Genomic DNA, 15,834 nt, shown 5'->3' with positions numbered 1-15,834 from the left:
TAAAATTAGTTCTGTAATATCAAATATCTGGTCTACTTATTTGAAATCAAAATCATAACCATTTGTGTTCATTTCAGAATCATCAAAATTATAACCATTTGTGTTAATTTCAAAATCATTCTGCATTTTGCTAGCACCAAGGTAGAATAGTTATTTTTACTATTACTTGATAGGTCCTGATAGTGTCTTGAGCACATTTTAATTGAAAGAGAGGTATCTATTATTCTTAGATAAAAACAAATTCCAGTTGTTTTCCTCTCTACTTTGTTATTAAAGCCACAGGATAATTTGAGTAGCAGGCAGGAAAGTAACTGTTCAAAATAAGCTGAGCCAGGTATTTTCTGTCCCACTTTACCTCTGCGCTTAAGAATTTTCTTTTTTTAGCTGAAATTGGCCCACATGTCACAGATTCAAATACTTAGTATTTATTTAAAAAAAAAAGTAAGGATCCCATGGGGAATATAAGAAAAAATAGACATTTCTAACCTTTTATTTATTAGAAATTAAATATTTTTTAACATATAACAGAGACTATTGGTTTTTTTTTTTTTTTTTTTTTTTTTTTTTTTTTTTTTTTTTTGCATTTTAACTTACCAGAGTATACTTTTCAAATAAATTATAGAATTTGAGAACTTGAAAGGACTTTGGAGATCATCTGTCTTGGTTTTCGAACTTGAGCAGTGGATTAGAATCCCCAGGAGGGCTTGTTAAAACACTGATGGTCGAGCTCCACCCCCAGAGATTCTGATTGAATAGGTCTGGGGTGGGGCTTGGGAATTTGCATTTTTAAAACAGGTCCTATGTGATGCTGCTCATCCAGTGAACACAAGGAACTATTGATGCAGCTCAGTCCCTTTTTCTCCCTCCCTGCAAATGAGAAAACTTACACTAGGAGGAAAGTTACTTCTTTGCCCAAAACTGGTTAGTGACAGAGCCAAATCTAAATCTAAATCTTGAGGTGACTTACCCCCAATCCAGTGCTTTTACTATTATATGTTTTTTCCCTTCAGAGTAGTTGGCTCCAGAAGCTTTCTTTTGAGTCTCCTCTGCATGTGTGGATTTTCTTGGTAGTAGTAAATCTTTTGTCTTTCTAGGACAGAAGTTACTAACCTGGAGTCTAGCGATCAAAATTATTGGCAATTTGTTTGCTGATATGTTTTTCTACAGAGGGTTTTGTATCTTCTATCAAGTTCTCAAGTGAATTTCCTTCCCCCTAATGACTAACACTGTGTTTTTAGGGCAGTTTTGGTGTTTGAAAATAACCAAGGGTCATTTGGAAGCTGTCTGGTGGTTGATGGGAGTGAGAAAGCTGGAAATTTCTGGATTTGGTCAATGAGGTATAATTTTTAAAGTAATTACACTGGTTTTTATGTGTGTGTGGCCTTAAAACTGGTGTTGATACATACTAGAGATCCAGAAATATCTTGGGCAAGACAGCATTATTGGACTAGGTGTATCAGGGTAACATAGAATGGCGTGATATTATTTTGGATGTATTAGCTCTGGCTTATTGATTTAAAAGAGTTTTTATTGCTTTATAATCATAAAATGTACTCGAGAAATCTTTCACTAATGTTTTAGAAATATCGGGTTAGATTTCACATAATCACTTATCAAATCTGAGATAACAGAGCTAGTTGATAATCTGAAAACTTGAATGAGATATAGGCTTTTTGATTTAATGGTCATTAAATCAGTCTCTTTATTTTGCAGATGAGAAACGTGAGGCCCAGAGAGGTAAAGTGCTTCATCCAGGTCACATGGCTGGTTGATGACAGATTAAGGGCTAGAATCCAAGTCTCTGGAGGTATATCACACTGCATATGTCATGCTGTTACTTTTCACAGTGGTTTGCACACTTGTACAACTCACACCAAGAAATTGGGAGAAACCACCTTAAGATTTTGGTATAGAACAGTGGTCCCAGTGTGTGGACCATCAAAATCAGCATCACCTGGCAATTTGTAGGAGGTACAAACACTCAGGCCCCAACCTAGACCTACTGAGTAAGACATTCTTGGGGAGGGGCTCAGCAATCTGTGTTTTTTTGTTTGTTTTTTGAGACAGGGTCTCACTTTGTCACCCAGGCTGGAGTGCAGTGGGGCGACCACCGCTTACTGCAGCCTCGACCTCCTGGGCTCAAACAGTCCTCCCCCCTCAGCCTCCCAACTAACTAGGACTACAGGCGTGTGCCACCATGCCCAGCTAATTTTTGTGTTTTCATAGAGACGGTTTCCCCATGCTGCCCAGGCTTGTCTGGAACTCCTGAGCTCAAGCGATCTGCCTGCCTCATCCTCCCAAAGTGCTGGGACTACAGGCATGAGCCACCGCACCTGGCCAGCAATCCATGTTTCAACAAGCCTGCCAGAGTATTCTGATGGATATTCAGGTTTGAGAAACACTGGTATAGAGTAGTGTATCTTTGGATGAACATCAGAATCATCCGGGAACTTTTAGAAAATACTGGTGCCAGGCCAGGCACAGTGGCTCATTCCTGTAATCCCAGCACTTTGGGAGGCCGGGGCAGGCAGATCACCTGAGGTCAGGAGTTCGAGACCAGCCTGGCCAACATGGTGAAATCCTGTCTCTACTAAAAATACAAAAAATTAGCTGGGCATGGTGGCGGGCACCTGTAATCCCAGCTACGTGTGAGGCTGAGGCAGCAGAATCACTTGAACCCGGGGGGGCAGAGGTTGCAGTGGGCCAAGATCATGCCATTGCACTCCAGCCTGGGCTGCAAGAGCAAGACTCAAAAAAAAAAAAAAGGAAAAGAAAAAAAAGAAAATACTGGAAATACTGGTGCCTGATGTTCCCTGTCCCTCACCCAGACAAATTCAATTAGAATCTCAAAGGTGAGGCCTGGGTATTTATTGTTTTATAATAAACATTCTATTTTGGAGTAATTTTAGATTTAAAGAAAAGTTGTTACAGATAATACTGAGATGAACTGCATACCTCTCACCCAGATGTTAATATATTAATGTACTTATAGTACATTTGCCAAAACTTTGAAATTAATGTTAGTACATTACTGTTAACTAGAGACTTTTTTAAGATTTCACTAGTTTTTGTATTAATCTCCTCTTTATATCCCAGAATCCAATTCAGGATCCCCTTTGCATTTAATTGTCATGTCTCCTTATCCTCCTCTGGTCTGATGATGGAGTCTTGCTCTGTCGCCCAGGCTGGAATGCAATGGCAGGATCTCGGCTCACTTCAACCTCCGCCTCCCGGGTTCAAGTGATTCTCTTGCCTCAGCCTCCCAAGTAGCTGGGATTACAGGTGCCCACGACCATGCCCAGCTAACTTTTTTGTATTTTCAGTAGAGACAGGGTTTCACCATGTTGGCCAAGCTGGTTTTAAACTCCTGACCTCAAGTGATCTGCCCGCCTCAGCCTCCCAAAGTGCTAGGATTACAGGTGTGAGCCACCATGCCCAGCCCTTTCCTTGCTTTTCGTGATCTTGACCTATAGGAGAATTGGTCAGATATTTTGTGGAATATCACCCCTCAATTTGGGTTTGTCTGATGTTCTTCTCATGGTTAGACTGGGATTTGGGGACTTAAGGAAGATTACCATAAAAATGAAGTGCCAGCGGCCGGGCGCGGTGGCTCAAGCCTGTAATCCCAGCACTTTGGGAGGCCGAGACAGGCGGATCACGAGGTCAGGAGATCGAGACCATCCTGGCTAACACGGTGAAACCCCGTCTCTACTAAAAATACAAAAAACTAGCCGGGCGAGGTGGCGGGCGCCTGTAGTCCCAGCTACTCAGGAGGCTGAGGCAGGAGAATGGCGTAAACCTGGGAGGTGGAGCTTGCAGTGAGCTGAGATCCGGCCACTGCACTCCAACCTGGGCGACAGAGCGAGACTCCGTCTCAAAAAAAAAAAAAAAAAAAAAAAAATGAAGTGCCATTCTCTTCACCTCAAAGATATATACTATCAACATGGCTTAACACTAGTCATGCTAACTTTGATCACCTGGCTAAGATAGTGTTTGCCAGACTTCTTCATTGTAATGTTACTATTTTTCGCTTTCTGTATTCTGTTCTCCAGAAGGAAGTCATTCAGTCCAGCCCACACTCAAAGTGGAGGGGAGGCTCCACTTCCTGAAGAATGGAATATCTACATGTATTATTTGGAATTCTTCCATATGAAAGATTTGTTTCTTCTGCTTACTTATTTATTTTTATTTTCATTTTATTTTTGAGACGGAGTCTTGCTCTGTTGCCTACCCGAGATAAAGTGCAGTGGCATGATCTTGGCTCACTGCAACCTCTGCCTCCTGGGTTCAAGCTATTCTCCTGCCTCAGCCTCCCAGGTAGCTGGGATTACAGGCATGCACCACCATAACAGGCTAATTTTTGTATTTTTAGTAGAGATAGGGTTTCACCATGTTGGCCAGGCTGGTCTCTAACTCCTGACCTCAGGTAATCCACCCTCTTCGGCCTCCCAAAGTGCTGGGATTGCAGGCGTGAGCCACCGTGCCCGACCCTTATTTATTTATTCAATCATTCATGTCAGGACAGGTTAATGGATATTTATTTTATACTTTGGGTTGTAACCAAGTACTATCATTTTGTTACTCAAATTTTTCCAGCTTTGGATGTTAGAAATTCTTAAAGCTTGGCTCCAGTGTCCCTTTGACCTGCCCTCATCCTTTTGTATTTTGAGCAGTTCTTTACTTTCTGGCGCTACATGATGCCCCAGCCCTAGAATTAGCCATTTCTCTAAGGAGCTAAGCACCATTTGATTCTTCTATTTTGAGATAGGGTCACAGTCTGTCACCCAGACAGGAGTGCAGTGGTATGATCATGGCTCACTGCAGCCTCAATCTGCTGGGCCCCAGCAATACTCCCACTTCAGCCTCCCTGAGTAGCTGGGACTATAGGCGCAAGCCACCATACCTGGCTAATTTTTCTATTTTTTTTAGAGACAGTGCCTCACTGTATTGGCCAGCCTAGCCTCAAACGCCTGGGCTCAAATGATGCTCTGGCCTCGGCTTCCCAAAATTCTGGGATTCCAGATATGAGCCACCATGCTTGACCCTGAGCACCATTTTTAAAAAGCCTTTAGGTGATTTTAATGCAGAATAAGTGTGGAAGCCACTAATTGAGGGTGAGTCATATTCTTCGGTAGACCTCCTAATGCCCTGATCAGACCAAATTCTTATCTTGTATCCTCAAAAAATTTAGTCATCTTTGATTCATTCCTCCCCCTCCTTTACCTTCACGTTCAATCTTATCACCAAAGCTGTTTTCTCCTTCTCAGGATCTATAGCAATACTCCTTAAACCTTAATACACATAGGTACTTGTTAAAATGCAGATTCTGATTCAGTAAGTCTGTGGTAGGACCCCAAGATTCTGTGTTTCCAGCAAGTATCCAGGTGATATGAATGCTGTATGACCCACACTTTGAGTGGCAGCAAGGGTCAGAACAAAGTTCAGACAACTTAGGACATTTCAAGAGCCTCCACTGTTTGCCTGGCCTCAATCTACTTTGTGTATTTGTTCATTTACTCTACAATCAAACCAACCAGTCTACTCAGTGTTTGTGGTCTGCAGCTTCTCATGTGGCTTCTAATGATTGTGGCAATTCGTGCCCTGTATAATTCCCTTCCCTTGGGTGTGGGCTGTGTGACTTGCTTCTGATCAATAAAATACAGCACAAGTGAGGTAGTGTAGAAAACTGTTGCCTTGCTTATGCAATCATTTGCTGGCATTCTCTTCTGTCCTCTTAGTCACTGGCTGTGATAAAGCAAGCTGCAATGCTATGAGATGCTCTGTGGAGAGGGCCACATAGCAAAGAATCATGGAGGAAGCCTCTGGCCAACAGCTTGTGAGGAATTGAATCCTGCCAACAGTCACGTGAGTGAGCTAGAACGTGGATCCTTCCCAGTGGATTCTTGAGAAGACTGCAGCCTTGTGAGATCTGAGCTAAACACCCAATCTAAGTAGTATGTGATTCCTGACCCACAGAAACTGCAAGACAATGTGTGTTGTTTTAAACTGCTAAATTTTGGGGTAATGTGTTATGCAGTGCTAGGTAACTAGTACATCATTTACTAAAAATATACAATGAAATGACTTCCTCTTGCAACCTTTTCATCATGCAAAGGAAAACTCATATGCTGCTTCCTTGTTCATTTATTCAGCAACATTTGTTGAATGTCTACTAGGCACTATGTTAAGCACCATGAGATAAGTGGTAAACAAAAACAGATACAGTCTCTGCCTTCACACAGCTTACATTCTTTTCTTTTCTCTTTTTTTTTGTTCTTTTTGGAGACAGAGTTTTGCTCTTGTCACCCAGGCTGGAGTGCAATGGCGTGATCTCGGCTCACTGCAACCTCCACCTCCCAGGTTCAAGCGATTCTCCTGCCTCAGCCTCCCAAGTAGCTGGGATTATAGGCACCTGCCACCAAGCCTGGCTAATTTTTGTATTTTTAGTAGAGACTGGGTTTCGCCATGTTGGCCAGGCTGGTCTCAAACTCCTGACCTCAGGTGATCCGCCCACCTTGGCCCCAAAGTGCTGGGATTAGACGTGAGCCACCGCACCCGGCCTACAGAGCTTACATTATTTTGCATAGGTTTTCAGTTTCCTAGAAGAGGGAACCAATATACATTTCATTAAAAGAAAGCTAATTTTAATGCCAAGAAAGTAGGAAGGACATAATCTAAAGAAGCTGTATGGAAACTTTTCTACGTTGTTATATTGATCATTTTGCTACAGACCAGTGAAAACTTCATTATAGACCGGCACAGGCCACATGTAGGCTGCTGCTTCTAGGCACTGTTCAAATATTTATGTACCTTTATTCAGCTTGTATGTCATTCTGCCTTACAGTTAAGAAGGTTTATTTGTCTGTCTTTCCCACTAGTCCACGTTTTCATTTTTACATCCTTGTGGTTCCTTGTGCCTGTGTAAAGAACTTTGTTAATTTGATATTATTAATAACTTTGTCAATCTGAGCTTGGTGGAGATTTCAATTCAAATAGGTTACTTTAAAAACCCTAACACCATCACTCTTCATTTTCTCCTGTTTTTAAGGGAATACTTGCTGAAAGCTTTGTAAATCCCTCTTCCTTTCCAAATGATTTTGGTCATGATAATGATACTTATTAAGGTTACAAGTTCTAGTCATTGCAAAACAAAGCAAAGCTATTTAAAGACTGATGAAATGAAGATAATTTGTGATTCTTAAGTATCTTATTGACATGTATTGAAATTCTAGACTAGTTATCTTAGTATTATATTATCCAAATTTTATCTTTAATGTATGTCATTTTATATATCCGCACAACACCCATATGATAAAAATGTGCCAAAATATATATGAGGGGATCATCATTTGAGCTTAATTGCCCACACATTTTCTGCATACTCAGATACTTATGTCTGCTTATAGCTAGAATAAACTCATTAGCTTATAAATTTAGAGCTTCTAACTGCCTTGCAAGGGAGAAATAGTCTCTCAGTGAGCCTGGTAACACTGATTTGTGATTAATTGTTTTACTTAGTTGATTCATCTATGATCACAGTACAACAAAAATGTCACATTCGCTTAGCAGTGTTAATTCCATTTATCTCATGCACATTTAGAAAACTGCCTTGTCATCAGTGTAGTATGAATATGTCTAAATAAGATAGTTATTAAAAGATTTATTTCCGGCTGGGCGCGGTGGCTCATGCCTGTAATCCCAGCACTTTAGGAGGATGAGGCGGGAGGATCACTTGAGGTCAGGAGTTCAAGAACAGCCTGGCCAACATGGCAAAACCCCATCTCTACTGAAAATACAAAAAAATTTGCCGGGTATGGTGGCGGGCGCCTGTAGTCTCAGCTACTTGGGAGCCTGAGGCAGGAGAATTGCTTGAACCTGGGAGGCAGAGGTTGCAGTGAGCTGAGATCACACCACTGCTCTCCAGCCCGGGCAACAGAGCGAGACTCCATCTCAAAAAATAAAAAATAAAAATAAAAATAAATAAAGATTTATTTCCACTGGGAGTATGGCCATTTAAAAACGTCCTAAGGGCTGGGTGTGCGGGCTCATGTCTGTAATACCAGCACTTTGGGAGGCTGAGGAGGGCAGATCACCTGAGGTCAGGAGTTCGAGACCAGCCTGGCCAACATGGCAAAACCCCACTTCTATTAAAAATACAAAAATTAGCCAGGCATGGTGGTGTGCACCTGTAATCCCAGCTACTTGGGAGGCTGAGGCAGGAAAATCGCTTGAACCCAGGAGGCGGAGGTCGCAGTGAGCCAAGATGGTGCCACTGTACTCCAGCCTGGGCGACAGAGTGAGACTCTGTCTCATAAATAAATAAATGTATGTTGTGGGCTGAACGGGAATGAAGGTGGGCAGGCACTTATTAAACCTTAACCCCTTTTAAGCTCTTTTAATATGAGAGTCAATACTTAAAAGTCAAAAATAAAATTATATATTAGGAAAAATTAAAAGCATAGAATCAAGCAATACTGAGGGAAACCACTGCTCTTACAGACCTTTAAGACAAAACACTTTAGTATCAGGCCACAACAAAAGTCAGAATAAGAGGAGAAAAAGTCACAGAAGTTGACAAAAAAGCTAAAAAAGAGAGCCATCATCCCCAGCATTTTTAAAAGGAGAGAGCAGAAAATAGTGAGACAACAGTTGAACCTCTGAGGCATGAATCCAAGAAGCTCCAAAAGACACTGGTTATACCATTAAAAGCAAAATTTCCCATAGCTCAGCAAATTAATACCTTAAGATAACCCAGTTTATTAGACAACAGTCTTGTGTTAAACAGCACAGCTCCTCACAGAGCAGGGCTAAATCGTAGACAGTGCACCCACAGTCAGCAATGTATGGGCTCTTGGCGACTGTATTTATACTCACTTATTCCCACTTTCAATTACATGCAAATTAAGGGGTGGGTTAATGCAAATTGAGGGGTGGCTTATAAAGAACTTTCTAAAAAGAGACGGTAACTTCTGGGTTGTTGCCATGGTGTTTGTAAACTGTCATGGTGCTAATGAGCAATGAGGGCAGCTCAGGATCACTTTAGTTACCATCTGCTGGTTTCTAATGGTTTTTTTCTTTTCATCCTGTCAGGACCAGAAAATAAGGGCTGACAGTCTCCTACCTCAGAAAGGTGTATGTTTGCCAAAAGACATATGCTAGAATATTTACAGCAACACTGTGATATCCCCAAACTGGAAACTAATCAAATGACCAACAGGTGCATGGATAGACTAATCAGGGTATATTCACACAATGGAATACTATACAATCTTGATCATGAATTATCTACAACTATACCCAACAATATAAATCTGTCTCACCAACATGATGTTGAGCAAAATAAACCAAATACAAAGGAGTACATAGTACATGGTATTAAAAGAAAATTAAAACTATGTTGCTAGGACTAGGACAGTGGTTACCTTTATGGGTCTGGGATGCCTGTAATGACTACAAGGGTATTTGAGGGGCCCTTCTGGGGAACTGGTAATTTTCAACTTCTTGAGATGGCTGTTGGTTAGTTAAATAATGTAGTCTGCTTGTAGAAAGTCAGCTGTACACTAATGTGCAATATTCTGTATGTATATTTCAATAAAATGCTTCAAAATGAGCATTTAAGCCAGAAGGCATGATTGCAGTCAAAATATTCTAAGGGCTTATACAAGATCCTAAATTACATTAAATTTTAATTTTATTTCAATGAATATTTAAAATTTTTATTTTAAATTTGAATTCCAAGGATTGTTTACTGAAAATAAAAGAGTAATTAACTTCCAAATCTGTAAAGGGAAAAAATGGAGCAAGAAAAAAGAATCTTTAAAATCTAAAAAAGGCAAGAAAAGAAAAAAACCCACAAAGTGGGATGAATAGAATGTACAAAATGGCTGAAAGAAAATCAAATACATTTTTTAAAATCACAATAAATGTGAAACAACTAATGTTAAAATATTATATGATTAAGTTAAGGGAGAAGAAAAGCAAATGCTCTTTGTAATCTCTTTGTAATAGACACATCTAAAACATGAGGACCCATAAAAGGTGAAGGTCAAAGAACAGGGAAAGGTATATCAGGCAAATAATAACCAAAAGAAAGGTGGTGAAACTGCATTCACAACAAGCAAAATAGACCTGAAGGCAAAAAGCATTACTAAAAATAAAGAAGGTTGTCACTATGTAATGATAAAAGGTTCAAGTCACTAGAAGAATATAGCAGTTCTAAACTTGAATTTGCCTAACAACGTAGTTTCAAAAATATAGAGAGCAAAATTTACAGAACTACCAGGAGAAATTGACAAATCTACATTATGGTGGGAGTTTTAAGCACTTTTCTCTATTTTTAGATTGAACAGATAAAAGTTTGACAAGGGTATAGATTTAAACAACACAATTACCAAGCCTAATTTAATGGAATATATAGGACATAATCCCAATCATTACAGAAGTCTCAACAAGCCCACACAGCATTTTTACAAAATTTGACTACAGACCAGGCCTTAAAACATGTCTGAACATTAAAAATATATATATATATATATATCTCATCAGAGCACATTTTCTGACCACAGTGCATATAAACTGGAACCAATAGAAAATAATAATTAGAGAAAAACATCTTTGAAAGTTTGAAAATGTACTTCTAAATAACTCATGGGTCAATGAAGAAGTAACACATTTTAAAATACAGCTGAATAAAAATGAAAGTACTATGCAACAAAGTGGTATGCAGCCAAATTATCTCATGGGAAATGTGTAGTCTTAAGTGCTTATAAAACGAGAAAAGGCTTCCAAATTGATTCATTAACTGTATAAATGAAGAATTCAGAGACAGAACAACAGAATAAAACTAAAGAAAATATAAGACAGGTAATAAGAAAAATAGGAGCAGAAATGAGTGGACCAGAAAACACTAAACAGAGTCATCTTCGGCAACTCCCTTTTTTTTTGAGAGAGAGAGAGTCTTGTTCTGTTGCCCAGGCTAGGGTGCAGTGGTGCGATCTCAGCTCACTGCAACCTCTGCCTCTGAGGCTCAAGTCATCCTTCTGCCTCAGCTGGGACTACAGGTGCACGCCGCCACACCCGGCCCCTAACTCCTTTCTCTAACTCACACCCAAAACCCATTCTGTCAGCAAATCCTGTTGGCTCTACCTATAGAGTTTGTCCAGAATCTGACCATTTCTTACCACTACTGTTGTTACCACTGAAGTCCAGCCCACCAACACATTACTTGCCTTTAGACTGTGATGCAGGTTTGACCCCTGACAAAGGAAAGTGGGAAGAAAGGAGGATTGGGGAGGAATAGCCTCGCATTGCAGCACAGCTCTGAAAAAAACCTCAGCCAGCCAAGTAGGGAGCTCTGGTGCAAAGCTCACCCATGTGTAAAGACTGTCCTGTGCTGGCCATGAATGGTGAGCCATTGTACCACCACTATGCTCAGTCATAGGCTGAGAACTACCTGGGAAGCACATGGCCTTGGCTCAAAAACTGGACAGATCCTAAAGCAACCTGCAACTGGAGGCTGTCAGATAATTGCACTCCTTGACTAGTTTCTCCCTTGAAGGGAGATCTGAATGGTGCACCTTCATGTCTGCCATAGTAGCCATTTTTCTTTGATATAATTACACAAGACTCGGGACACTTAGAACAGGGCTTGACAAATTATGACCTGTGAGCCAAATCCAGCCTGCTGCATGTTATTGTAAATAAAGTTTTGTAGGAACACATCCATGCCTCTTCATTTATTGTCCATGGCTGTTTTTGTGCTACAATAACAAAGTTAAGTAGTTGTGACAGAGACAATATGGCCTTCAAAGCCTAAAATACCACCCTTTACAGAAAAAGTTTGCAGATTCCTAATGTGTAAGGCACTGTGGAATCTATGAAGCTATACATTTGTTAGGAAGAGTAAGACGTATGCACAAATCCTTAACAATGCTAGGGCTATCTTATAATTTTTATTCCTTCTACTACATGTAAGCCCTTTGTGTGTATAGAAGGAAGTATTTAAGAAGGGTAGTTCTATGTTCTGATTGAGGCTTTCAGGTTTATTATGACTGCTCTATGGAGAAAGTATTATAGGAAGGCAAAGATAAAAGCAGGGAGAACCGTTAGGAAGCCATTGGTATAGTCTAAGCAAGAAATGATGATAGTTTGGACTAGGATGATGGTAGAAATGGAAAGATGACATCTTCTGAGATGAGGAAAACTGTAAGAGAAATTGGGCATTGTGGGAATCAAAGATTCATTTTTGACATGTTGAATTTGAGGTATGCCAGTGGAAATATCAAACAGATCATCAGACATAGGAGACTGAAGCTGAGAAATGATCTGGTTGAAGATGTAAATTTGGGAAACGGCATATAGGTAGTATTTCAAGGTAGGACAGGATGGGATCATATAAGGAGAGAACGCAGATGGAGAAGTGTTTCTCACAACCAAGACTTGAGACACCAAATTTCAGATGTTGGAGAGAGGAGGAGAAGTCAGAAAAAGTCCAGGCTAGTGTTTCTAGAGAGAGGGAGTGTGGAATGCTACTGAGAGTAAGATGAGAATGAAAAGGGTCCACTGCGTTTGACAATATGAAGATTGTGGTGACCTCAAACTTTAAAAAAAAAAAAAGAAGTTTTTGTGGAATGCTGAGGGACAGAGGCCAGAATGTGGTGGGTTTAAGGGAGAATGAGAAGCAAGGAAGTGAAGATAGCCAGTACAGAGACAACTCTGTTGAGAAACTTTACTGTGACAAGGAGCAAAGAAATAAGGTGGTAGCTGGAGGAGGCTGTGAAGTCAAGGGGAATCCTAGAGTCTTTTTGAAGGCTTTTAAGTAGAGTGGTGACCCCATTATCATTTGAAGAAGATTGAGCATTGTTACTTTCTTTTGCAGAAGAGAACTTACAGAGACAGATCCAGAAGAGAGATGATTAGGGTCTCAACTAAGGCAATGGCAATGAGGATGGCAAGGGGGGAATAGAGGCATTCTTCACTGTATAGAAGTCAGTTACCACAACTTATTTTTGCTGAGATTTATATATGTTAGTCACCCTTCTCTGAGGTGTTTCTTTCTCAAACACATAACTCACTTATAGAGTTTTTTTCCTTTTCCTCTAATACTTAAATTAGCATTAAATGTTAGAGATGGAATGAAACTAATAAAAACTAATTCGCCAGTTATAGCCGCACACCATGCAGGCTGCTACATCGCCCTTGTTTGTTTTTTTACTTAGACTTTGGAATCAGAAAGAATGGGCTACCATAGCTGTCTCTTCCACTTTTCTCCTGTGTGATGCTGAGCACATTTGTGAGTATTACAGGAAGTAATATTTTAAAAACGTTTCTAGCAACATTTCCACTCTAGTATTGGTGGACTAGGGATTTAGGCAACCCTCTCATTGAAGACAATTATGAAAATTGTGTGTGTGTGTGTGTGTGTGTGTGTGTGTGTGTGTGTGTGTGTGTGTGTGTAAGTGTATCAAAGCAATGAAGAATCGTGGGGATCGAGATTCAAAAGTCTAAGAAAAGGCAGAAACTCATAGAAGTGAGTCTGGCATTTGGACAACTTTTCCTCTAAGGCCTCTCTTGATTCCAGAAGAAACATCTAAATGACTGAGAATTCAAGCAGTACTATGATAGCTTCAAGGGGAAAGGGAGTACAAAATCTGCAGTCCAGAGCTCAGCAAGGACAGTAGGGCCTGGCAACTCCACCCCCCAGTCAACTCTTGGTTGGGACTTCAAAACGCTGTAACTCTAGGAATAATGGGAAACCAGAAATAGATTGACCCTTGCAGGATTTAAAGACCAGTTTCTGATAATCTCAGTCATTGAAATGGATCAAGATAATTTCAGATTGCTAGGGACTCTAGTCACTTGCAAAAATGCTCTCTGAGCAGGGCACTTTCATTCTAGGCCTCAAATGATCTTTTGCATTGTTCATATATAGTGTTCATCACTCACTCAAAATTAACCATGTACAAGAGAAAACCAAATGTTGTGAACAAAAACCTAGAAAAGCAACAGAGGCATTTAGAAGGTATTTTTGCCTAGGATCTCAGAAAAAATATTTGTTGGGCCAGGTGCAGTGGCTTATGCCTATAATCCCAGCACTTCGGGTGACTGAGGTGGCAGGATCACTTGAGTCCAAGAGTTCGAGGCTGCAGTAACCTATGATCAGGCTGCATCCCAGCCTGAGTGACAGAGATCCTGTCTCTAAATTATATATATATATTATATATATATATATTTTTTTTACATGTGTATTATGTATTTTTACATATATTTTATATATATGTTTGTTGGAAGAATGAGTTGTGAGTGTTATTTTTATCATTTTACATATAAGGAAATCAGTACTCAGAAAGGTAAAGCATCCTGCCCAAGGTCACACGGCTACTGAACTGTTGAGCTAGGATTTTATCTAGATTTGTCTGATTGTAAAGCTGTTGATTCTGTTCTCTACAGTGGCAGATTACATATGTTAGCTTATTTAATCTTCACTATATCTTAATGACCTCAGTATTAGTATCATCTTCATTTTATAGATGAGGCAGCTGAGGCTCAGAGAGGTTTGAGATCACACTCCGAGAAACTAGTTGAGCCATGACTCAAATTCAGGTTGATCTCATTTTCAAAGCCTTCACTCTTAACACCACATCACAGGGCTGCATATACACTTAGGTTGCCTTCTGTCAGAGCAGAGCACAACTACAGTGTTTTCATCTCAGGTTTTAGTGTCCAGAAATCTCCTATTCTAACATTATGTACTTTGTCTCTTTTAAGGTGACATCTTCTCCCAATAAATTTACAAGTGGGATTTTATCTTTGAAACTTCCATGTTATAGATGGTGGTTAATAAAACTCTGGACTAGATTTGGGTTTGATTTATGTAACCTCCTCCCTGAGGCTCTGTTGCTTGATCTGCAAAATAGAGCTAATAATACCACCTACCTCATAATGATGTTGTATGAATTAGTGCCTCACAATAGAACTGTTAGCATATAATTATTGTTAATGGTGTTTCTGTTCCTGCTTTACAGAAGGGGAAAGAGAAGAATGAAAGGGGTAAGGCACTTAACCGTTTTATGTTGTGTTCTCCAAGGTTTTACTTGAGGAACAAGTGTGCTTCAGGAACATGAATGGATTTTACTCTTGTTACTCTTTTAGGATAAACTCTAAATACAGTTTTTCTCATTATTTTCCTACTCAATAAACCATTGTTTCTCTCTCTGTGTTTTTTTGTTTGTTTGTTTTGTTTTGTTTTCCGAAGTCTGTCTCTGTCTCCCAGGCTGGAGTGCAGTGGCACAATCTCGGCTCACTGCAACCTCCGCCTCCCAGGTTCAAGCGATTCTCCTGCCTCAGTCTCCCTAGTAGCTGGGACCACAGGCACCCGCCACCACACCCACCTTTTTATTTTATTTTATTTTTAGTGGAGATGGGGTTTCATCATGTTGGCCAGGCTGGTCTTGAACTCCTGACCTCAAGTGACTCACCCACTTTGGCCTCCCAAAGTACTGGGATTACAGGCATGAGCCACCACACCAGGCCCCCTTGATTTTTTTTAACTACTTTTTGGATCATGTACATCCTCATCTTAGCATCTGTGGTTTTCCATGCTTTACAGTCCCCTCCATGGGAACTGTGCCTCTGATGACAGCACTTATTGCTCCCTAACCTAACCCCTGGGCTATGCACTGGCTGCTCCCCTCAGGCCCTCAGAAAACGGAGGTCATTAAGTCTTCTACCCTATTCTCCTTATCTGGAAAGCTGATTTCTCTTCTGACCCATGGCTATGTCGTTTTAAGACCTGACTGGAGATTCCTGTCTTCCAAGTGTCTCATTCATTTATTC

The 15,834-nt window shown here is 40.3% G+C and overlaps 1 long non-coding RNA gene across 1 annotated transcript; it reads left to right on the top strand.

The window, feature by feature from the left end:
- The first annotated feature begins 594 nt into the window (after window positions 1–594).
- Window positions 595–10,061, top strand: LOC139360572 (uncharacterized). Its single transcript, XR_011618056.1, has 2 exons — window positions 595–1,337; window positions 1,714–10,061. It is a non-coding gene; the product is annotated as an uncharacterized lncRNA (long non-coding RNA).
- Window positions 10,062–15,834: the final 5,773 nt, after the last annotated feature.

Source organism: Macaca nemestrina, chromosome X (genome assembly GCF_043159975.1).
Source record: "Macaca nemestrina isolate mMacNem1 chromosome X, mMacNem.hap1, whole genome shotgun sequence".
Classification (NCBI taxonomy): Eukaryota; Metazoa; Chordata; class Mammalia; order Primates; family Cercopithecidae; genus Macaca; species Macaca nemestrina.
Note: the sequence above shows the minus strand (reverse complement) of the source record. Positions and strands in the feature narration are given on the sequence as shown.